Source organism: Megascapheus bottae, chromosome 4 (genome assembly GCF_031878675.1).
Source record: "Megascapheus bottae isolate mThoBot1 chromosome 4, mThoBot2.hap1, whole genome shotgun sequence".
Lineage (NCBI taxonomy): Eukaryota > Metazoa > Chordata > Mammalia > Rodentia > Geomyidae > Megascapheus > Megascapheus bottae.
In genome coordinates, this window is record NC_143512.1 from 69,261,476 (window position 1) to 69,286,992 (window position 25,517).

Here is a 25,517-nt window from a genome sequence, read left to right on the forward strand (position 1 = left end):
CATTTATCAATTTGTTGACTTAATTTTCTAGATATATTAGAGCCAACATAAACTGGAATTAGAATTGTGCACCACATTGAAATTTGTATTGTAAACCACCAGTAAATAAGACAAAGGAAGTTAAAGTAAGCTTTCTGTGAATAAGATATTTAGCATGCTCTTGACTGAAATGTCAAAACTTTCAGTATATATATATTTTTGTATACGCATGCTCATAATTTATTAAACTTAATACAAGTAAAATTGAGTAATTTGGCTAAATAATTTAAAACTGGTTCTGGAAAAGGAGTTAAGGATTACTACACATCCATCTACTTTAATTTATTACCCTGGTACATTTGTTCTGATTAGCGTTTCCAGTCCAATAACCTTTTAATATATTTCTATTAATTCCTTAATTTCTTCCATTCTTTCCTTGCACACGCTTGGAAATTCTTTGTGCTTACCTCAGCTTCATTCATCTTCACCCTATCTTCTCCAGCGTCATTGGTCTTCACCCTGCCTTCTCCAGGCTTATGCTGGAGCTGCGAGGTGGCACATCAGTCTCAGATGTGGGCAGGAGGGCAGCCATATGAACTGATTGTCTTCCATTATCTGGAAAACTCCCTCCTACCTCTCCTCAGGGATTGCCTTTTCTTGTGTTGCCTTTCAATGTGAACAATGACCCTTTTCACCTGTACAAAGGGATAATAATACTAATAAAAAAGCCTCAGGAGAAAACTTCATGGTCACTGCTCCAGGTCAACAAATATACCTACTTAGTTTCATGGCTTCACTCATTTCTTGCTGTTCCCTATCAAAAGGACATCTCTCTAGTACCCTAAATGTGACAATATTTTCAGGAAGGCTATGAGAGTCATTATTTACTTGAAATTATGGCCTAAATTACACATTCTACTGCAGTTTTTCGATGTTACAAAAGTTGCCTGTGCTTTTGAAATCATAGGCATATCCTCTGAATTATCTCCTTTTTATAAAGCTGAAACTGATAACTTAGCAAACTTTCTCCAAGTTTGTAATGTTTGTCAGCACAGAAAGATGCAAAAAGAAGACCTTATACTTTTTATCCTGTTCTCCTCAATATTTGCATAATTTTCCACTCTTCATAAATATGGCTCTTTTCCTTTTTATTTTTTTGATCCCATTATGAGCCTTGATTTTAGCTTTCTCAATTCCTTTCTGAGCATGTGTGTATATAAAGTCAAACAACCAGATCTTACTCACTGCTGAGACTTCTTTATTCAATATCATATTAAATGAAAAGATATAGCTACTCAAAATCTCTATGACAGCAAATTTTAGTATTAATTTCATTTATTATTAATTATGGTCCTTAATGTCAATAATACATAAAAATACTCTAAGTTGTTTTATTATTCATCTTTCATTTCTCTAACATTTTATTTATCCAGACTTTCTAATCTTATTGGACATATAGGCATAAATACATAAACACAATTCATAAGTGATACATCTCAGAATCCTCCACAAATCACTCCTGTGAAGTTTTATAAATATATTACTAATTCCTTTTCTCCTAGCTCCTAATTATGTCTCTGTTTCTTTCAACATTTGCATGAATTTTAACCTACTTTAAACAATATAACTTGCTTCATAAAAAATAGTAAGAAATCTAATTTATGTTAGACAGTAAAGCTTAAACTCCATCTGTAAGATTATATGAAAATATTTCTATTTCAAATATTTGTATTAAAATACACCATGGTTAAATATGAAATGTATATGTTTTATACCATCAAAATTTATTTTATTTTTTATTTTATTTACCTTTTTGTGGTCGAGGGGCTTGAACTCTTGAACTTGCCCTGAGCACTATCCCTGAGCTCTTCAGTTCAAGGCTACTGCCCTACCCTTGCCAAGCCCCACTTCCCATTTTCTAGAGGTTAATTGGAGATAAGAGTTTCAGGTCCTATTCTGCCCAAGCTGGCTTTGAACCTTGATCTTCAAATCTCAGCCTCCTCAGTAGATAGGATTACAGGCATGAGACACTGTGCCAGGCTTTTATTTTATTTTCTAACTCACTATTTTAATGAAAATGACAACTAAATTCTATTTTAGCAATTGCAATTTTTCATGAAATATAAAGTTCTGTATATTAATGCGGTAAAAGAAAACCTATGTAAAAGATTATATGATTTTATGATTTAATAGTACAAACATTTGCAAGACGTATGACTAAGACTTACATAGAAAGTGTGGATCAATGGGAAAAAGGTACAAAAATACAAGAAAATGGCTGGTATTGTAGAAACATAAACACTCACAATCATGGAAATGTTGCTAGAGAATCCATAGTAAAAAGAAAAATAAAAGGACCAGTATATCAGATGATAGTTAGACTAAAATTTGTGGTTTATCTTTCTTTTAGGTGAAATCTCTACTTTCTTTAACTAATATCCTCTCCCAACTGAAGCCCAGGGCTTTAAGCAAAATACACTGAGCCCATGGCACAGTCCTCTTGTATATCCTGCTCACTTTCATTTGTTATCTAAGCCTTCATTTTCCTGAGATCATCCTTCCAATTCACTTTCTGAAGTCTCATTTTAGAATATTATAAGATTAAATTAATCTCACGTAAAAACTCCACAACTGAGCAAAGTTGCATAGGTATAGCACAACCTAAGCCATTCTGTTTTATGTTCACAATATGCTTATCTTTCTCTTTGAATCTGAGTATATGGTTGGTCACAGGTTTTCATGAATTCTTCTCTATAAAGCATCATGTTGAGTAAAAGAGAAGTGAGTCATATTTCTAATATTGTACTCCAGAGAAATGAATAGTATTTTATTTAGAATACTCGGAGCAACTATGATGGATCAAGGTAGTATTTGAGAATAGATGTATAGTATTATCATATTCATAATTCTGGGCCAAATGGATCTAATATAAAATATTTACATCATTAGGATTTCTGAAAGGACTGATATAGAAATGTGATAGTGGAGTATGGGCATGAATCATTCCTATCATTTCTTCTGGCAAAAATAATTCTGAAAGACAGGAAATATAAATTCAGTCTGACCAAATCAAAGAATTTTAGCAGTGCTGTGGAATAAGGGTAATTTTCTCTATTCAAATCCTATGTCCAAGAATGTCTAGATAAAGTAATGTACTCTCATGGCTCAGAATATAAGAAAAACAGAAGAGTGGCTAGTACACATGAATTATTTAGTTTTCATTCCAAAGGGAGAACCTGGTTTCCAGCCAAGGTACTAAATTGGCTGAGACTACCCAGTGAAACTACTTTCATGTTTATATATAATATGCCACAGTAATACCTTTAAAACTCCAATGACACAAATGGGTGACATTAGCCATTTTACTGTATGATGGTGAAAATGTAAAGGTTAGAAATTTAAATATGTAATGAATTCCTAATCAACTTAGCATGATAAGAGTAATATCAATAGGAAATTAATACAAATCAACCCCCGAGTTGAAAACAAAAGAACATTCCCTTCAAGAACAGCATGCAAAAACAATTAGTTCAACAACTTTAAATTTGGCCATAGATACATAATTCATAATTTATCTGCTCGCAATACTTGATGTATTTCCTGATGGAAGATAGGAAGATTGGGGTTTTTTGTGGGGATACATTGGTAAAGAAATTTCAGTCCCTCAAACAGTTCAGTCAGTTGGGAATTTATGTAGGATTAAGTCAGTTTGGGATATCTTATCATGTATGTGTTTCTGTGTACAGACACAGTCAAACATATACACACATATATACAATTTCTGTAATATATATTGAAATATAGTCATATACATTATATATTATGTATTTATTAAGAAATATATAAATATATCATTGCTGTTTTATAAATATATATTATAATATATAATATATGAATATATGAACAAATTTATTTAAGCATTTATATATATTTATTTACATATCTATTTTCCTACAGAAAGTTTAGGTGAAAAAAAGCCTTTGAATAAAGTTATTATTAGCATATCAAGAGGCTTTTCCTCCACCTTTACTTGTGAACATCTAAAATTATTTAATATTCAAACAAAACATTTTTTAAAATCTTAAAATGGAGAAATATATAAAATCTGAAACATAATTTCACAATAATATGATTTACCTTGAAACTGTAGACAAACTACAAGTTATGAAAAAAGTCTGGGAAATATATTTTTAATATTGACTGAGCATATTATCTTTTGTAAGTAATATTAGTCTGGGGATAAGTCGTGATAACAAGATGATTCAGGAGAAACTTCAGTGACTTTTAATCACACTTTTCAAGGAAAATTGAACGCTAGAACCTGGTTAACACTAGTATCTCTTTGAATGATATTTCTGTAAGATCTAAGGTGTGACAGAGAAGAAAAGGTGATTACAAAGAGAAACTCTTTCAAATGTTATTGTAAAATGAAAAATACTTGGAAATGTCACTTTCTATAGAGAAGTGATTTGGTTTTTAAGATTTGATTTTAAACAGATTTGATGGAAAGTAGAAAAGAATATAAAATTATTTATTAATTGGGGTCTAAAAACCCCAATTTAACCTATTTAAATCTGAAGGAAATCTCTTCCTGATTAATGTCATGTATCATTTTTGTATTTGAGTACATTTTTACAATTTTGACAACAATTTTCATATACTTTATGATCATTTCCATTTCAAAATCTGTTTTTGTAATAACAGTCAGACTATATACACACCACAAATAAATAATATATAATATATAGTGTATTTTAATATAGTAACAATATATAAATTATATTATAGAGTATGTTATTTTAGCCTAGTAGAATACTAAACTTCCAAAATGAAAAGAAAGGGCCGGGAGTTTGGCCTAATGGTAGAGTGCTTGCCTAGCATGCATGAAGACCCGGGTTCGATTCCTTGGTACCACATACTTAGAAAAAGCCAGAAGTGGTGCTGAGGCTCAAGTGGTAGAGTTCTAGCCTTGAGAAAAATCCAAGGACAGGGGTCAGGCCTTAAGCCCAGGACTGGCAAAAAAAACAACACAAAAAAAAAACAAAATGAAAAGAAACATCTAGGAAGGTTAATCAAGAATGTATTACTTATTTTCTGATTTGGGAAGTTCGGGGCAAAGAAATCCATAATCTATATTATGAAAAATCAAATACAATGTGATATCTTTTATTTATTTATTTATTTATGTTTTATTGAGAGATTTTATTAACCTTTATTTTTACATCATATTTCAAATGTCATGTTTCATAAGTATTCAAGAAGGAAATCTCTATATATGCAATCACTGGTACAGAGATTTTAGAACATGATTAAAATTAAGTTCAGAGTTTGTAAGTCTTAGATACATAGTGATCTATATATTACATTTGTCTATAGAGTATATATAGATATATCCCATCATGATTATGTTTATATCTCCAAGACTGTGTCAATAACCGTGGGTACCCAAATATTGAGTCATTACTCTTGTACTTTTGGCTCTAATATTCACATATCAAGGAAACCCAGAGCCTTTTGTTCCTTTGGTATCAATGTGTGAGAAGTAATGCACCTAGTAACTGATGACTGTAACTATAACCCCTCTATACATTATCCCGACAATTAAAAAATCATACTTTGAAACCTAAATTGTTTGATACTATTATCTACAAATAATAACAATATAGATATTCAAATACTTGAGAGATTATTGAGATTTATTTATGAAATTAGAAACACAATTCATAAATGTAAAAAACTAAATTGATCTTTATTCAAATAATTTCTTTATGGCTAATATCACTATGTTAGATGAAATAATAGAAAAATAATGAAATAATAATATTTTATAAATGATAAAGGGAACATGTCAGATTTGAATGTCATTAAATGCTCTATTTCATTCAATACTATTACTGATTTTCTGGAACAGACATTTATAAGAAAAAATAATTAAAAATTGAAAGAAATAAAAGAAAATATATTGGAGAACACAGAAAACTACCACCATAATTTCAGAAACAGCTGGGCCATGGTGTCTCATACTTGTAATTTTAACTACTCAAGGGGCTGAGATCTGAGGATAGAGGTTCAAAGCCAGCCCACGCAAGAAAATCCATCAGATTATTTTCTCCAATTATCCACCAGAAGGGTTAAAATGGTACTGTGGCTCAAAGTGGTAAAGCACTAACCTTGTGTACATAAGCTCAGAGAAAGCCTCTTGGCCCTGAGTTCAATACTAAGGACTGTCAAGAAAAAAAAGAAAAAGTTCAGAGGAAAGGAAAGAAAAATAATTAAAAAGAAAATGAATTACATGTATGAATAAAAACAATATAAATTGGGACCAGTAGCATATAATTGGTTCCTTGACATGAAATTCAACTGATGTTAGCAAATTCCTAAACTTGAAAAAACAGTATATGCTCTGCAGTAGACAGCAATTCTAACTATGCTGCATTGAAATTTTTTAAAGGTTTAAAATGGTTAGTTAAGATAAAAAGTTTTCAAATATCTGTCATTGTTACTTTTATCTATCTGGGAGGACTATATTTTCATTTTGAGGCTGTATGTTCAGAAATGATTCCCTAAGTTTGGTGTTTATGACCACATGTATTGCATCTAACAAGGAAATTTAATGGTGTAGCATGGGATTCAGCCCCAAATGTTGGGTTAGATTTCGGCTTTGCAGTATTGACCTTGTGAATGAAAAGACATTACTTGCATATTTAAATCTACATGCTGCTTTTTCAATTTTATATATAAGGGTTATGACGAAGAGTGAAAGAGGTAACATGTATTTGGAATTGTTATAAATTTTTATTACTTTCAATGTTTATGAATTTAGTTCATCTTTAATAAAGAACATATAGAATAGAGATGAATGATGTAAAGTTTGGTGTATGTGGTGAAGGAGAAAGACTGGGCTTAACTCTTAGATCTAACAATGAATTATCCATCTATGATTGCTGAAATTTGTGTACTTAATGCTTTCAATAAGGATATTGTTTATGTCATCGCAAGAGATTGTTACAAGGATTTAATGACTATGTTATTGACATCATACAGTGACTGTATAAAGTCAGATAACAATGTCTTCACTTGTTGAAGTATAAATGATAACCCCAAATTAATTTACTTGCCTTTAATTATAATACAGACCTGACATTTTATTTATTTAAGTTATATTTTTATGAATGATTTCTTATCTGTTTTGATATCTTTATGTATGCCATGGTGCCTACATTCACACCAATTCCAACCCTGTCTTGTATCTGTGGATCTATTTTATGTAGATGAGTGAAATTTAAAAAGCAATTTGAACAAAGATTTTTAGTTTGCTTAGTGTAAGAGATGTGCATGTATGCATATATAGGCTATAGTTTATTCATCTCATTGTAATCAACCTATTCTAAAATATCTTACCGTGAATGCTGTTATAATTTCCAATTTAAGCTGCAGCTGTATCTTAAGCATGTACCCATTCACCATCATTATTAAAAAAAATATTGTTTGTCAATTGGATAGATGATCCACATTACTAAAATTGTTAACCATTTTATATTCTTTTTTTCATATTCTGTCATTATATTTATAAGCCTGAAAATACTTACAAGAGATTTATAGGCAAAACAATAACTTTGTAAATACTAAATGTATTTGAGACTTCTAATTTAAATTACTCCCAGCTCTAAAATAAGCTGTCATTTGATGTACCATTTTTTTAGGTTAATTCATGAGTAAGAATAAAAATATCATCTAAAATCTGATGTAATTTCAATATAATAAATAATAGATAACGTGCTTTTATTTAACCATCTACACATTTATTGGTGATATAAACTAGTTTTGGAAGATGGATGGATTTTTTAAATGATGTCTTTTCTCTTTTATAAATTATTCTTTTTTAACTTTCTTATTGTAATTAATAGAAGGGTTACAGTTATATTCGCCAGATAGAAGATGCATTACTTCACAAACATCGATGCCCCTTCTCATGTTTTTGTCCTCACTTCCCTCCTCCTACCCCCTACACTCATCTTGTTCCCCCTTCCTTTTCCTATTTCAAATAAACAAAGTCATATATACAATATACCAGATAACAAGGTAAGATACTGTAACAATATGAGATAACCAAGGGACAACAAAAGAGATGAGAAATAACATAGTACATAAAGAACAATCACACAAAGATAAAAACTTATTTCCAAATCCTGGAGGTCCTTTCATTTAGCCTATCCTATATTGCCTTATGCATGTATGTTTTGCCCTATTGTTGTAATCCTCTGCTAGGAGAGTCCTAGGTTTGTACTAATTATTACAAATGAGAGAAACCATTGAGCCTATGTTCCTTTGGGTCTGGCTTACTTGACAATATGATTTTTTCCAAGTCATTCCATTTCCTTACAAATGGAGTGATGTTGTTCTTTCTGCTGGCAGCATAGAATTCCAATGTATATAAATACCACATCTTTTTGATCCAATCATCTACTGAGAAGCATCTGGGTTGGTTCCTTATCTTTGCTATGGTAAATGTGTGAGTGGGACTAGTTAAATTCTTCTTAAATGAATTAGAAATGCCTAAAATTTTAGGCAAACTATTTTTCATGAAGTAAATTCTGAAAGCAAAAAATATAGCAAATATGCTTACTCCTTAAGAAAATTATTTTTCTCCTATAGAAATAGGTAATGGCAATTATTTTAAAGGGTTTGGTATACAGGCCATTTTTTATAGTACTTACTTACTGTGGTAAACACTGTTAATTTTTTCCCTCAAAATGTTATCTTTGCACTTATAAACTTAAATGTTCTTTTTCTCATGTTTTATGTAGGAAGAAATATTATCATTGTGTATTCAACAATAACTTTTCAGATTTGGTAGATTAAAAGTAGCTTTGTATAACATGCTTTTAAAAGTAATTCTTATATATTTTGTAGACATAATTTAACGTGCATCCAAAGCTGAGAGTACCTTTGTTGTATCTTGATCATTTTTATCAAGCCACATACCTACCTACCTTATCTTTTTGCTGGTTATTTAGAACTGTGATCTCCTGAATTTTTAAGTCCAGGATGGCTTTGAACTTTGTCTTGGGATCTTAGTCTCCTGAGTAAGGATTTTCACATCCTATGCAAACACAGCTACACATTAGGCTGAGGTCTGAGTATCACAATTCAAGTCTAAACACAGCGTCCCTTCCAGCTTTTTGGTGGTTATATTCTCTGGTAAATGCACTATTTATTTTTCGAAAGACTCACAATATATAACCAAGGTTGTACTTTTCAAAGTTGCCCTGAAAAGCAAATGGCAAGGCATTAAATACTAAACTTAGTTGAAAATATCATAATTACAAAGAATAAGTTGGAGGATTTGGGTTGACCTGGGATGAAATTCTCTCAACCACTACACATTTAACCCTCAATAACTAACAATTCTACATAGGAAAGCATTCATGTGCACGAAAGCTGATAGATCCTACTTTCACGCTACTCATTGCTGAAAAGGAAAAGCACTAATCAGAGACAATTACGCTTCATTTCTTCATTGTTTTTGTGATGGTGCTTAACATGCATATCACAAAACTCTTTCCTCAAAATTCACAATTCTCATTTTTCTTTCTCACTAGGGTATGCATCAGTGACCTAGCCCTAACTTAGGCCGTGGTCCTCTGAGATTTGTTAATTGTCAAAAATTCAGCATCTGTATCTACCTTTTTACAGTAACTGAGCATCATATATCCCTTCTTCTGGCACTTGAGTGAAGTACAAAGAACTCACTGTAAACTAAATATGACTTAATTGTCTTTGGCTAAAAAGTATCCTGTTGACGATTAGGCTTATATTTCCCTTTCCAAAGCAAGCATGTGAATCTTGACTAAGACTGAAACAACTGTATGATGCTCGAAGGTCAGGTGACCATGTACACATTTATAATCTCATTACAGGCAAAGTATTGAGAATTGAGATGAATCATCTAATCTCCAGTGTGCTGAATGAATCTATGCAATCCTAGCAATTAGGAGATGGTTAAATGTCTACTTTTAAAATATGAGAATATCAGTTACAGGAGAGAAAATTATTGAAATTACACTATTGCCAATGCATTTAGCAACACTGAACAAATGTATAAGAACAATTTTCAGCTGAGTTTGACTTTCCTAGAAAGTCATGAAAGATCATTTCCTCTTAAGTAAAAATAGTGGTATGAAAATATTTTCACACATGTTGAAATGTCTATATATACTGTCCTTGGAGAAAAGGGAAAGAGTATGTTTCAGACTTCCATTATTCCACTTTTTAGTCAATGTGTCATGGAAATACTTAGTCTAAATCAGAGCAAGTTCATTTTAAAGATTTGTAATCTTGGTAAGTAAATGCGATTTTGCTTGTGTGTGAGAGGACCAGTTTTCTCATTTTAAAAATGGCTAATTTTACTATTTCATTTTTTAAGATTTATTGGAAAAAAGAGCAGAATTTATATTGTCAGATTTGTAGCATAAGTATCTCCTATGGGATAACTGCTTGAAAAAGCTTAGTTTATATAAAGGAAAGCATAAATATAGAAACATACTGTTTTCACCTTTTTTCTATATGTATTTATGGAGCATATTTAAAAATAACACCTGGAATGAAAATAGACACAGGAAAAAGAACTTAGTCTTAATTTAGAATTTTTATTCATTTTTGCTTAAAATTATTTTTTCAAACTTATTCTGCATTCAAAACAATTCCACATAAAATGAATGTGACTCTCCAGTTGTTGAACAAGTTTACGTTCCCACCAACAGTGAGATATTCACACAATGAGACCAAAAGAGGATATTCTTAGGAGAGGATTACAAAGGCTCTAAAGCAAAGCGATATGATCCTATGAAATAATATTTATTAAAATGAATTCCAAAAACTGGAAGCAAGAGAATTTTTATAATTCATTATTGTATTTTATTGTCAGGGTGATAAATAGAGTGGTTACAGTTATGTTCGTCAACTAGTGGGTACATTATTTTTTAACATTGATATCCCTTCCCATGTTTTTCTCCCAGTTTCCCCCCCCCAGTCCCTCCCAATCATCTTGTTTTTCCCCTTCCCTTCCCTATTTCAAATAAAGAATGTATATACATGTATATATATGAGGGATTTTTATTGGATGCTGTTTTGATTTCTGTGCACTTTGTATTGGTAGTAAGTTTATTGTCTTTGGGAGGGTTGGGGGGAGACACAGAAGTGGCAGGATAAAGCATGGAGGAATACAGCATATTATGTTGTAAATGAACCATACAACTTGTGTGTAGGTACAAGAGGGAAAAACTGGGAAGGGATGATATTGTTCAAGAGGAAATATATCACTGTTTGATGTATGTAATTGTAACCTATTGTATATCACCTTTACAAAACAAAAAAATATATATTAAGGAAAAATTTAATGTATTTCTTAAATTACAGTATGTTGTATCTTAAATTACAGTACCTTAAATTACCAGTATACTGTTCATAAAAAATGCAAAAATATGTTTTAGCTATACTAATTTTCTAATTGGCTTCTAATTTTCAAATTTTTGTTCACATACTTACATACACAGGATTATGAAATCCTAGCCCCTTCCAAGCCAAAACACAAAAAGTTGAGATCATGATAGAGGCAGTGTAGTATTCTTTTTGAAAGTTTTTCTCCTTTTTAAATCAATGACCACTTTATCCAGCTTTGGACATCTGGACAAAAAGGAGGCTGAGGGGAGCCCTGGTTCAGCGTCTAAGGGTCTCTGATGAGCCTGTATCAACACGTGGGCCCCAAATGTGCCTCTTGGTCAGTTGGGAGCAGCGGTTTCCTGAGTAACTGCTAGTCCTACCCTCAGAGCAGCATTCCACCCACAGGAAACGAGGCTCACCAGGTTGAGTCTATTCCAAGGCCCTCAGGACAGTCAATAAATAGGTTCGATTCTCATTCAGGCCTTCAAGGAGAGGATACAAAGAGCAATATCAGCTGCCCGGGAGCCCTGAACATCCCTAGGCATTCTCCTGTCCTCCAACAAGGAAGTACATAAATTGACCTTAAACTCAGGAACAGGGATGTCGGAGCAGGGGAACCCTTCCCCTTGGAATTAAAATAACTAAACCCTAGGTTAAAAACAAACCACCTCTAGCCCCTGCCAGCTCTACAAAATCCTACTAGACAGGTAAAGGGCTAGCCTGCTTGGGGGTACACAGTACCCAGCCTAACAAGGATTTGGAGGAGGCCTCATGTCTGTTCAGCAGCTCCTGGGGCTCCCTCCTCTTTTGGGAGTGACTCCAGGAAACTTGGGATAACTGATGGTGGCTTCTTCTTTGAGTAGGAGGAAGCTGGGACCCCCCACCACAAGAAAGTGTTTTTTCTTCCAAAATAGGCACCGGTGGTTGCCATACACATCCAGGTTCCAGAGAGGGAGGCACTTGGTGAAATCATCGTTCTTCTCCATTGAGATAAAGGTCAGAAGGTGTGGCCCTCTGTGTCCGGTAGGAAGGAATTATCACAAGGACTCTTCCTGTGGTCCAAAACCTCAGTCTCACTAGGCAGCCTGTGAATTTCCACTTCATAAGCTTCTTTCTTCAGACTGCCCACGTTCCTGAACTGGAGCCCTGGAACTGTGTTGCACTTGTGCTTCTTGAAGTAGGCCTCTGGAAGTAGCCATTCGTGTTGAGGCCCATAATACCAACGTGGAAGGATTGGGAAACGTCAGGAGTGATGCACTCTCAGCCCTGGCGTTGGTCTGGCATTCGCATCCACACGTCCCAGTCCCAGAGTTTTTCTGGTGTAGGCTACTTGGGTTCAAGCTCCTGTTTACACAAAGATTTCCTGAGTACCCAGTCCAGGCCCGGCATGGTCTCTACACGGGACAGCAGAGTTGGGTTCATATCCCTGGTCATTCCAGGCAGAGAGGCCGTCATTGTCATCCTCCTCCAGCAGGTGAATGGATTGGCTCAGGAAGCTGAAATAAATCCACAGCGATGCCCAGTTCCTCTTCCAGAACCACAGCAAACAAGCAAGACCTCCGGAAACAAGTTGAATGTGACGGTGAGGCTGACCTTTTAATGCTGAGATATGTGGGCATTCTTGATGCTGATAGGGCTGTGCTGGATGCCACCACATCCATTGGTTTCCTCATAGTAGCCGTCGATGAAGACTGTGATCATCTTTGGAGACACCCCCCTGGGCTGACAGCAGAGAGCACAGCAGTCTGTACTAGTAATTGGGTCGGTTCCCTGAAATAGCAGCCATAGGTACATTGAGGACCTTATTGCCTGCGAGCGGGTCAGGGCTGACCTCAACGGGAGAGGGGTCCTTGCAGCTACGGTGCAGTATTTTTATCTCAAATGTGTCCCTGGACTTCTTGAGGGAAAGAATATCTGCAGTAAGTAATTTTCTTACAACGGAGAAACACAGCAGCAATAAATCCATTAGAACAGATGACAATTTTCCCCTCCAGTGTGAACTCTGAACTTGGGTGGCCAAAGAAATAACATTGAGCCATCCTCTCTGCTGCTATTCCCTTGCACTGATGCACTCAGTGTATGCAAAGAGCAATGGCTCCACTCCTGGAGTTAAGAGGCCCAATTCCATGACTCAGCGGCATGACAATAAGGTAACATCACCAAGAGGAGTTGAAGAATCACTGAGGGAGAGGAAAAAATGAAGGGCAGTTGCCATTTTCCACCATTCTTTGCTGACAAAATGATAATCTTGAACAGAAAATTATTTCAGTTTTTTTCTTAAATTCTGAAAGGAATGGAGCTGATAGACAATCAAGCAGTCAATAGTGGTTATATGTTATTACAGATCTTTTTTATGCTACAGAATGGAAGAGTAATGATGGGGAAAAGAGAAAGCTTTCTCTCTTATTTCTCTTGCTTCTATCATTTAGAAAAGAATGATAAAAAACTATTTATTACATTCTTTTTTGGTTGAAATTATTACAGACCTAAGGGATATAACTAAAAACATCCTATGCTTCAGGAAAAAAAAAGTTTTTGAAATATTTCAGTGATATGGCTGATGAGCTATTTTGCTGTTATCCCTCCCTTAAGTTTCAGGCTTCTCACTCACATTCTTTTGCTCTTTGCTGGTGATTTCTACTTGAACTATCCCTCAGCTTCTGGCTCTTTGTTGGGTAATTGGAGTTGAGAGTTTCGGGGATTTGTCTTTCTACCCAGGCTGGTTTGGACTGTAATCCTTAGAGTCAGTTTCTTGAGTGGCTAGAATTATTCTTGTTAGCCACCAGTGTTAGGCTTCCTTTCTACGTTATTTTAGTTGAGAGAAGAGTGCCAGGGCTGGCATCAAACACAATAATCCTGCCTCATCTTCTTCTGACACCAGCACACTAAATGTGCATCTTTTAAAGTGATAGTGCATTTCTGCAAAAGAGAGGTTGAGACAGGAGAATAGCAGGAATGAGGCAGTCTCAGGTACATTGTGATATTCCCTCTCAAAAAAAAAAGAGACAATAGATACTATACATAGAAAATAAAATTTACATAGATATAAATTTAAGTAATATCAGATTAAACAGTTAAACATTACACAAGAATTTTAAGATATTTAGCAGATCAAAACAACTTTGAGATTTTACCTCACTCAAGTTAGAATGGCCATTATCAAGAAATATAATAACAGCAGATACTGGCAGGGATGTGGTGAGAAGGGATTACTACTACACTGTTGGTGGGGACTTGTTTAAAAACTCTGGAAAGCAGTATGGTGATTCGATTCCTCAAAAGACTAAACGTAGAGCTCCCCTACAACCCAGCAATCCCATTCCTTGGCATTTACCCAAAATCCAGAAACAAGGACATACCAAAACTACTAGCACAGCACTGTTCATTGCAGCACTATTTACCATAGCTAAGATATGGAACCAATCCAGATGCCCCTTAGTAGATGAATGGATGTAGTACTTATATATCATGGAATTCTATGATGCCATCATAGAATGACATCACTCCATTCATAAAGAAATGGAAAGACTTGGAAAAATATCATATTAATTGAAGTAAGCCAGACTTAAAGGAGATAGGCTCCATGGTTTCCCTCATTTGTAATAATTAGTATATGTCTAGGATTCTCCTAGCAGAGGACTGCAATACCTGAAAAGGTATATACTTATGTTCAAGTAGGATGAGTTTAAATACAACAAACTCTAGGATATGGAAAGAAGAGGTTTATCTTTGTAATTGTTGTTCTTAATGTACTATGTGCAGTTATTTCTTTTCTCTTTTTCCCCCTAGTTATTCATCTCATATTATTACTGTATCTGACTTTGTTACCTGGTATATTGTATATTGGTTTATATGTTCATTTGAAATCGGAAAGGGAAGAGGGAAAACAAGATGATTGGGAGGAGAAGTGGAGGATAAGGAAGAAAAATATGAGAAGGAATATCACTGTTTGAGAAGTAATGCACCCACTAATGAGTGTAACTGTAACCACTCTATACATTGCCCCCAAAATAAAATACAATAAAAAGAGAAGGAAACATACATTTGAGAAGGAAATACTGAAGTTATTTATAAAGTTGTAAGTACAGTCTATGAGTATAGAAAGAACTTAAAATAGAAAATTAAAGGTAAAATTTTGAATAAGGAAGGAAGAACAGACCTTCAAGAGTTTCAATCGAGTTCAAAATTAGATAATATTCTGATTTTACCTCATTCTAGAACATTGAGGTTAAACCATATTTTGTTTTCTCTAAATAATTTGTTAGAAATATATAATCTTCATAGAATGTCCTGCACTGGAAAGTACTTTGGGTAAAAGTAAAATATGAGGTGCCAGAAGTTTGGCCTAGTGGTAAGAGTTTGTGCCTTACATACAAATACACAAAGCCCTGGGTTCATGTCTTGGGTAACACATATGTAGAAAAAGCTGGAAGTGGTACTTTGGCTCAAGTGGTAGAACTTTAACCTTGAGAAGCCCAAGGACAGTGTTGAGGCCCTGAGTTCAAGCCCAAGGATGGGCAAAAAAGAAAAACAATATGAAAAAGAGAGTGTTCATGTCTTGGGTAACACATATGTAGAAAAAGCTGGAAGTGGTACTTTGGCTCAAGTGGTAGAACTCTAACCTTGAGAAGCCCAAGGACAGTATTGAGGCCCTGAGTTCAAGCCCAAGGATGGGCAAAAAAGAAAAACAATATGAAAAAGAGAGTGTTCCAAGTAGAAAACAGCATAATGCCAAGAGTATTGGAAGATTGTAACTTAAAAAGTTTGTTAACAGATCTTAGAGTTTATTGTTCTTCCATTGTTGGATTTCCCCTTGACAATTGGTAATAAGACTAATAGTTTGCTACACAACTGCTCTTGTTAGAAACTCAGTCAATATATTGAGATTAGATTAGTCTGCTTCACAAAGTTTTATTCATTGATTTTAGTCTTGTATTCTACAGCACATGAAATAATTATTATATCTTGTTTCTTGATGACAATTACAAATAATGAATTAGAGCTATCATGTTTCCTGTTAAGTGTTTTTTTCTCAACTCTAAACACTTTCAATTCTTATATTGATTTATGCTATTTATAGCCATTCCATGTACTGCAGGTCACTGTTTGTTCATATTAAAATTATTGAGATGCCATATTTACCTGTGAGAAAATGCACTATTGTCCAGCATTAATATCTGTCACTGCTTCATTGCTCAAATACACCATTAGAATTCAGAAAGGAGCCAAGCTTCAAGAATTTAACAGTGTTTTTTTTTCAGTTTTCCAGTATTATGTAGCTTTCTTGGAATATTTACTCTTCCTTCCCATCTCAGGATTTATCTACGAATCTAATTTTCTTACTTTTGAAGTAATTACTTTTGAATTGACCTTACTGAGGTCAGTTAGAAACTTATTTTTGTTATTTATTTGTCTGTCTATTGATAGCTTTCTATCTTACATCACTCTCAAATAATGGGCATTTTTAAGTCTAAAATTTCATGGGATGCATGAAGCATGGAAATATATTTTTCTCAATGCTTTAGATAGTAAATAATTGAAATAGTAGCTAGATATTACATTATGTTTTGTAGAAGGTTGACTATAACTATTGATATATTTTCTTGTTTTATACAGTACAGTTGTTTTTTATTGGATGCTTTCTTCATGTATTTCAGAGAATACATGTATATAATTTTAGAAATAATGCACGTTACTTTTCTCAAACAAGAATGTATTGCTTTTTAATTCATGGTTCTTACTAAAGGACTTTAGGTTTTGTTATAATTCAACATCAATTAAACACAGATCACATATCGATATCAGTTATTATTATAGGGTTATACGAGTTACAGACTTTGTTTTCTACAATCTATATTATGTCCAATAATATTGTTCGATCTATATCTCTAATAAATATAAGGATTATTAAATATATAACTAATATATAAGTATTAATATGTATAAGGATTATTATACAAGGCATAGAATTTTTATCAGGTATTTCATATAGATGTCATAATCTTATTTTCCTAAAACTTGTAGGCTGTTATTGTCTGTTAGATTTACAAAGAGATTAGATATTTTGAAACTTCATATATTTTGTTCAATTACACTAATTCTTAATATTTAATTTTCCCTTTTGTCTTTTTTACAAAAACTACCTCTTAATAAATTTTATTGTTATATTTTAGATAGGTAGCTATTTTCATCATATTCATCCACACCCTACCTCAAAATTATCTTTCCCTCTCTCATTGATAACACCCCAAAATGGATTCCATTTTATACATCAAACTATTAATATTTTATGCATTTATAGCACCTGATTTAAATGTAGCAATTAGGTTGCTGTTACCAATTGTCACATCTTCTTCTTCATTTTGTTGCTATTGTTGCTTTAGGGGTTTGATATCTGAGCCTGGGTGCTGTCGCTGAGCTCTGCAACTCAAGGCTCGCGCTCCAGGACTTGAACCACAGCACCACTTCCTGTTTTCTGGTGGTTCATTGGAAATGATTTTCATGGACTTTTGTTCCTGAGTTGGCTTTGAACCTCGATCCTCAGATCTCAGTCACCTGAAGTAACTAGGATAACAGGCATGAGTCACCGGCTTTTCTTCATTGTTTGTGGTTTCTTGAAGGTTTCATTTTGTTCATTTTTCATTTCTAAGTTATTTTCTTTCTTATAAGTATACTAATTACACTAGAGTTTGTAAATTCCATATGTCATGAATTGTAACACATATTTTGTTTCATAGAATCATTTACCTTTTGGAGAGATGAAAACTAGAAAATATATTTTATATTTATATTTGTATACATATATTCTATGTATAATTTTAATTCCTTATGACATTTATTTTCATTAAAATGTAAATTTTATATGACACATTTCCATTCTTTGTAATATGGCTACTATAAACACAAATACACACAATGTATTTCCTCACTTTGGTTAACCTAGAACAAACTTTAATTCACTTTTATGTCTGAGTAACCATTTTACCAAGTACATATTTGAAACTTAATAGTTTTCATTCTGCTGCCTAAAGAAGGTCATTTTTTAAAAGAAGGTATTTGATTCTTCTTAATGCCATTATTTTTTAACAAGAAATTTGTTATTAACATTTTTCTTTGTCTGATACATAAATGTTGTTCTTTCTCTTGCTGCCTTTATGAATTTAACATTTATGACTGGGTTTCATTAACCTATGATTTTTCACTAGATGTATTTTCTTTTTGCTTCTTTGGTTTGAGCTTAATGAATTTTTGAATTCCTTTATTGAATTTTTCTTCATAAATTTAGGAAATTTCTGCCACTCTCCTCAAATATTCTGCATGCCTCTTTTGATCTACCCTGAGATGCTCCATTATGTTCAAGATTTGTCTAATCTTAATTCATATTTCTCTTTTTCCTATATCTAATATGATTTTGTCCAAACAGTCTTATTCTTATTTTTAGTTTCAGATAGTATACAGTTTATGAATATAATTTCAAGGCAGCTAATTTTAATATTTTCTGTCTTTTCTCTTGTTTATGTTTGCATCTTAGATACATGTGTAATTTAAATAGTTCTAAACTTGGAGCAGTAGGAAAAGTAAACTGACATATTTAGAACTGTGATGAATAAATAATTGGTTAATATTCCTTCTCAGAGAATAATTTCATTACCATTTTTATATGAAGCAACCAGTTATTAAAGCAGTAACTGAAGAACATATACACATATACATATGTGTGTGTATGTTTCTAAGTACAATAGATAAAAAAGAAATAGCAAATATATAACCATAAATGAAACCATTTCTTTGGCTTCTGTTTTACTACATTTAATTAGTTGATTAATTAATTATCTGTTATGCTGGTTCTAGTGTACAAACTCATATCCTGGGTACTGTCCCTGAGCTTTTATCTAAAAGTTAGCTTTGTACCACTAGAGCTATAGTTATACTTCCAGCCTTTTTCTAGTTAGAGATAAGAATGCCTGGGTTGGCCTTGAACTTAAAGCCTCAGATCTCAGCTTCCTGAGTAGCTAGGATTACAGATATGATCTACTGGTACTTGGTCCATAATTTACTTTATACTGGTGTATTTGTTTATTTATTTTAGTTTATTTCTGCTTGTCCTGGACATTGATCTCTGGGCCTGTGCACTGTCTTTGAGCTTCTTTTGCAACTTTATAGTGTTCTGGCACTTACAGCACTGTTCCACTTTTGGCTATTTCAACAGTTCATTGGAGCTAACAGTCTCATCCAATTTCTTGCCATGGCGGGCTTTGAACTGTGATCCTTAGATCTCAACTTCTGAACAGCTAGAATTACAGGTGTGAACCCAAAGAGCCTGATTTTGGTGTATTGCAAATAATACATTAAATGAACAAAAATTCATATTAAATATTGGGAATGGCCAAAAGGAAATAGAGAATACACTTACAGATTATATCTGCAAGAGAGAACCAATAATAATTATTTTGAGTTTTAAAGTATTTTGGTTTACTTATATTTGCTTTAATAAATAAAATGGGCCTTATATTTCAGTAATGGCTGTTTTTGTATGGTTGAAAACTTCATTTTTTTGTGGGTCATTGAGCTTGAACTCAAACTGGGTGCTGTCCCTGAGTTCTTCAGCTCAAGGCTACCATCCTACTCCTGGGCCTGGGCATTGTTCCTGAGCTCTTCAGCTCAAGATTACTGGCCAAACTTTGAGCCAAGACCCACTTCCCATTTTCTAGAAGTTAATTGGATATAAGAGTCTCAGGTTTTTTGTGTCAAGGCTGGCTTTGAACCTTGATCCTCAGATCTCAGCTTCCTGAGTAGCTAGGATTACTGGCATGAGCCACTGCACCCGGCTTGATTTTTTTCTAAAGAGTTTGTTAGTGAATATGTGAAAGAATGAATAATCTTACTTGAAATTCTTGACACTGGAAAATTCGTAGGAATTCATTTTAATGTATTTTGGATATATATCTTCATAATGGATAATATTAGTATTGATCCTAATTCTAAACACAAAATTGATATTTCATATACACTTTTCATTCATAACCTAAAGGTAATTTTGTCTTTATAAACATTTGACTATGACTCAATTCATCAGGTCAGGTTTGGAAATGTTTTTATCTATTATTACAAGAAATTAGATTTTAGAGCTTTTTCTTTTTGAGTTTAGACTTTTAGACTAATGGTACCAATCTGTATTTAATGAGCACGTGTTGATTTTGTTATTTAATCATTCATGTGCTGAAATTTTACTTAGTACTTATAAGTTTACATTCTAACAAGGAAATCAAGGTAAGAATGAAACACTAGCCATTAACTATTCATGAGCCTTAAAGCACCAGACATTCTTAAACACAGTCCTTCATACAATGAGAATAGTATATCAAGGTAATCTGCTTGACATATAAACACATGCAGTATAGTATTGAAATTTGGTTGAAATCCCTAAGTAAAAAAAACAAACTTTTTCTTTACATAAGATCCATCATTTTATTTCAGAATGTGAAAAAAGTAATAACTGAAATTCACCAAATATTTTGGAATTACCATTAAATATAAGTTGCCCATGGTTTACACAATTATAGAAATCAACAATAACTTTCTGAAAAAATATTTTACAAAAGAAATCATAAAGGATAGGATGAGGATAAATGAAAGGACCACCAAGATATAGAAACAAGAGCCATATAAGGTGTGACTGTTGTTCTTCATATACTATGTTATTTCTCATATCTTTTGCTGTCCCTTGGTTTTCTCATGTTGTTACAATATCTTACCTGGTTATCTGATATATTGTATATATCTTTTTTGTTTCTTTGAAATAGGATAGGGAAGGGGCAAACAAGATCAGGGAAGGGGGTGGGGGAGGAAAATGAGAACAAAAACATGAGAAGGGGTAGCAATGATTGTTAAGTAATTCACCTTCTATCTGGTGAATATAATGTAACCCTTCACTAATTACAATAAAGAAAGAAATTATAAGGGAAATTCTAACAAAGGAAACAGGGCAAGTAATTTTTGTCATTCATAAGTTGAATCTTTTTCTTCCAATTTTAGATTATATAAAACAAAGAGACATATATATATATACATATATATGAGAATTATCTCTGATACACCAGAATCCAAGAAGACAGATGTGGAGAAATAGTGATACCTAACCGGAAATTTTAAATTGAAATCCATCTGTCACAGGCAGCACTGAATGCAGACATTTCTCCCTCAGGGGAAAAGAACTCAGAATGGAGAACATCTGGAGAACAAGTTGGTCAAGACAGAATTCTGTGTGGTGATGATGTAGTTACCAGGGTGACTTTCTTTTTATAAAAAAACAAAGTCGTGGCTTAGATTAATCAGTTCTGCATAAGAGAGAAAATGATGAAGCAGTAGCATGCTTTTTATTCCCATGATGACCAGAAATAGTTCATGCACATGGCAAATAGATTCAGTATTACCTAAGCCAAAACGCTCTGCTTCAGTGTGAAGCCATTGCAAGTGTGAAAAAATGTATAGTTCAGATCTTTCTGAGCATAGCAGAACCATTTAATGCTGGAATTAACAACAAAGAAAAACAGCAAATTAAAGGCAAACAAAAATTTGTATAAAACACAACACATGCATTGTCAAGATCATAATTTCACGTATGAAAGGGTGATACTAGCTACAGAATCAGATACAGGAAACTGATGGTAGAAGAGGGAGGAGAGAGAGAGAGAGAAAGAGAGAAGGGGGAGGAGAGAGAGATCCCTCACACCCACCCATCTCATACCAAACAACTTAACCACAGCAGTTCATGCTGTAGTTTTAGTATCAAGGCCTCATTACTCTCCTACTATAGATGTGTCCAAGAATTTTTAAAATTATATTTCCATCTTCATATTCTCAAAACTGCAAGTTAACTTAATTGATAGTGATCTTCTAGTGTTCCCATTGATTCTGGCTTTCTTGAAAATTTAATTCAGAATCAGTTGGGATAAAGATGGAGAATCTTATCTATGGGAGCCAAAAAATCAACTGTGTTATAGGAATCTGTAGGACAAAATAGCTCAAGTTGGAAACAAAAATAAGATCTGTAGTGTGGTATCCCCACATTACACAGTCTACATGTTCAATGGATACCACACTGGACAGTCCCTGATGTCACTGAATAGAGAAATTTTGATTATGATCACATTTAGGACATATTATATACCTACATTAAGAATTTAGTTTCAGAAACATGAGAGCTTCCATCTCTCAATTTTATAAGCAAATTATTCTTCTTTAATCAAGTTGTAATAAATAGAGAAACAATGAGAAACCAAAATAATCATAGCAAAAAGTGTCCATGTCTTTCTGTTACATTATTTTCTTTGTGGAATAAATGATAATGTCTGAAACCTGTCAATTGCAGTAACATATTTTAAATCATATTATAATTATGTATTCATTATAGATACAAATATATAAGTAAATATAACATTTTTCATTTCTAGAATAGCTCTGGAAACTCTCCAAACACAAATCAAAAGGGGATACTCTGATACATTTTATATTATGAAGCTTCCTTCTGGGAAAAATAAAATGCTGTTAGAAACCACTGGGGTCAGAAATATTGAGTTATCATTTATTAAAAATTACTTGCCACTTGAACTTTTAGTTGAAAGAATACACTTCTTTATAGTTATATAAGAATATCAGTGGCAAAACCAACATCCTGAGGATTAATTTACTCTAAAACCCTTGGAGACTATATATTTTATCATTTCTAAATCATATATTTGACCATATATTGACCATATATTTTGTATACCAGTGCACACACATACACACACACACGCATGCACACACGCACACACACAGAAACCCCAATATATACACGTCAACATGATTGATGTAGACTTTTATAAGCCTATATTTTGGCTAAACTATATTTAAAAATGATAGCACTGACTTTTTTCTGTATGTGTTAAAATTCACAATTCAGATTGTAATTTTCATACATCGAGTGGTTTTTGTTTAAGTTTCCCATCCAATTAGACAGCATACAAAAAACAAACCAATTCTTTTAGTCTTTGGGATAGGATAAGAACTCATTCTTTTTCTCTTTCTTGATGTTACTCACTTCAGAACCTAGCTAATCTCTTTTTTTTTTCAGTGCTGAACTCAGGGCCTGAGCACTATCCTTGGACTTCCTCAAGGCTAGAGCTATACCACTTGAACTACAGCACCACTTCTTGCTTTTTCTCTATGTATGGCATAAGGAATTGAACCCCAGGCATCCTACATGCTAGGCAAGCACTCCACCACCAGGCCAAGCACTTGACCCCTTAATTCTTCTTTAAGGAAAACTTCTCTGGGAGACTGCTAAAGGCCCTCCTGAGAAGGCCTCCCTCTTCCAATTCTTTCTGTAGGCCCTGCAAATAACACCTAGGAAGAGACCAAGGCCACATGCTAGGTTTTCACTAGCCCCTACCCCCTCAATCTTCCACCAAGCTTACTCCTTCTTCAGCCTCCCTAGTAACTAGGATTAAAGGCATAAGCCGCTTCACCCTGCTATTTTTTTCTGTTTTAAGGCACATATTTATACTTATAATAGGTTGAAAATGTGAACATTTTTTTCTTATCTAAATTCCATAAAAGATCAGATAAAATAAAATTTGTCCTTCAAGCATGAAAGATTTTTTGAAAGCCAATAACAAGATATAAATTGGAAGCATAAGAAATTTTTAGAATGCACAAATATCTGGAAATAGCATCTTAACTTCTCTGTATTCATATATCATATTATATGAAGTATACCAAAGGGTGGTTGTAAGCCAACTTACAGTGGACGGACTGACACAATTCAAAGTCAAAAATGTGCTTAGGATCATTTTTTTTCTTGCTTAATCACAATATTTGCTCTATTAATTCCTGTATGAAAATAAACTATAATATAAATAAAATCAATCAATCTGCGTAGCTTTTAAAAGATGAACATATTTTTCTAAGACTGTAAGATCTATGTAAAATAATACAGTGCAAGACAGAGACTGGAATGTTTCATGAAACAGAAGGACTTTCAGGCATTTTTTCCCTCCAAATAGAAGATGTGCCAGGAAATTTTTTATATAATTAAGTAGACAGCTTGTCATATCTAAAGCCATGGAAAACATCTGAAGTGTTTTTCCCTAACTCAGAGGAAAGTTTTACATTAGGGTACACATTTGGTGAAAATATATGTATGGTATGAAATATATTTTTAATTAAAATTTATTAATATTGATTTTTACATCATAGTTCAAATGACATGTTTTAACAAGCAAGGATTCATGAAGGGAATCTCTATACACAATCACTGGCACTTAGTTTTTAGAACATAATCAAAATTAGGCTAAGGGTTTATATATCATAGGTACATATTAATCTATGTAATAAAACATTATGTTTATAGAGGTATAAGTTTTTCTATCTATGTAGTTGTGTTTATATTTCCCATACCATGTCCATAGCATTGGGCATGCAAATATTGAGTCCTCGCTCTTGCACTCTTTGGATTTAATAGCCACATATTAAGGAGACTATGCGCCTTTTGTTCCTTTGGTCTTGACTTGTCTCACTCAAGATGATTCGTTCTAGATTCATCAACTTCCCTGCAAATGCAATATTTTATGTTGTCTGTTGGCTATGTAGAATTCCATTGGATATATATATATATATATATATATATATATATATCACATTTTCTGTATCCATTCATCTGCAGTAGGGCATCTGGATTGTTTCCATCGCCTGCAGAGATGAGCATAGCTGAGCAAGTGCCCTTATCATATCTTGGGTTCAGTGTAGATGCCCAGAAGTGGTATGGTGGGATCATAGGGAAGGTCAATTTTCAATCCTTCACCATTCTTGTTGGGTTAAGGTGGTATCTTAGGTTTGTTTTTATTTGCATTTCCTTTATGACCATGGATGATGAACATTTTCTCATATACTTCTCTGTCATTTCAATCTCTTTTTTTGATAAGTCTCTCTTTAGTTCTCTTGCCCATTTAGTGAATAGTTTGTTGGGTTTGTGGGGAATTAATTTCTTGAGTTCCCTGTAGATACTGGATATTAAGCATTTGTCAGATGTATTATTGGTAAACATCTTTTTCCAG

The 25,517-nt window shown here is 33.3% G+C and overlaps 1 long non-coding RNA gene and 1 pseudogene across 2 annotated transcripts in view; both read right to left on the reverse strand.

Annotated features, from left to right (window-relative positions):
• LOC150064625 (uncharacterized) overlaps positions 1-11,828 on the reverse strand; it is a 33,690-nt gene extending 21,862 nt beyond the window's left edge. The window contains exons 1-3 of one of the 2 annotated variants that reach the window (XR_016535172.1): positions 11,527-11,828; positions 8,973-9,248; positions 462-674 (exon numbers count right to left, since the gene is read on the reverse strand). This is a non-coding gene — a long non-coding RNA (uncharacterized LOC150064625). Of the gene's footprint in view, positions 1-461; positions 675-8,972; positions 9,249-11,526 lie in introns of those variants that run through there. The other variant, XR_016535173.1, reaches the window with a different exon arrangement.
• A 362-nt stretch (positions 11,829-12,190) lies between these two features.
• Positions 12,191-13,387, reverse strand: LOC150064626 (protein O-linked-mannose beta-1,2-N-acetylglucosaminyltransferase 1 pseudogene; annotated as a pseudogene).
• Positions 13,388-25,517: the final 12,130 nt, after the last annotated feature.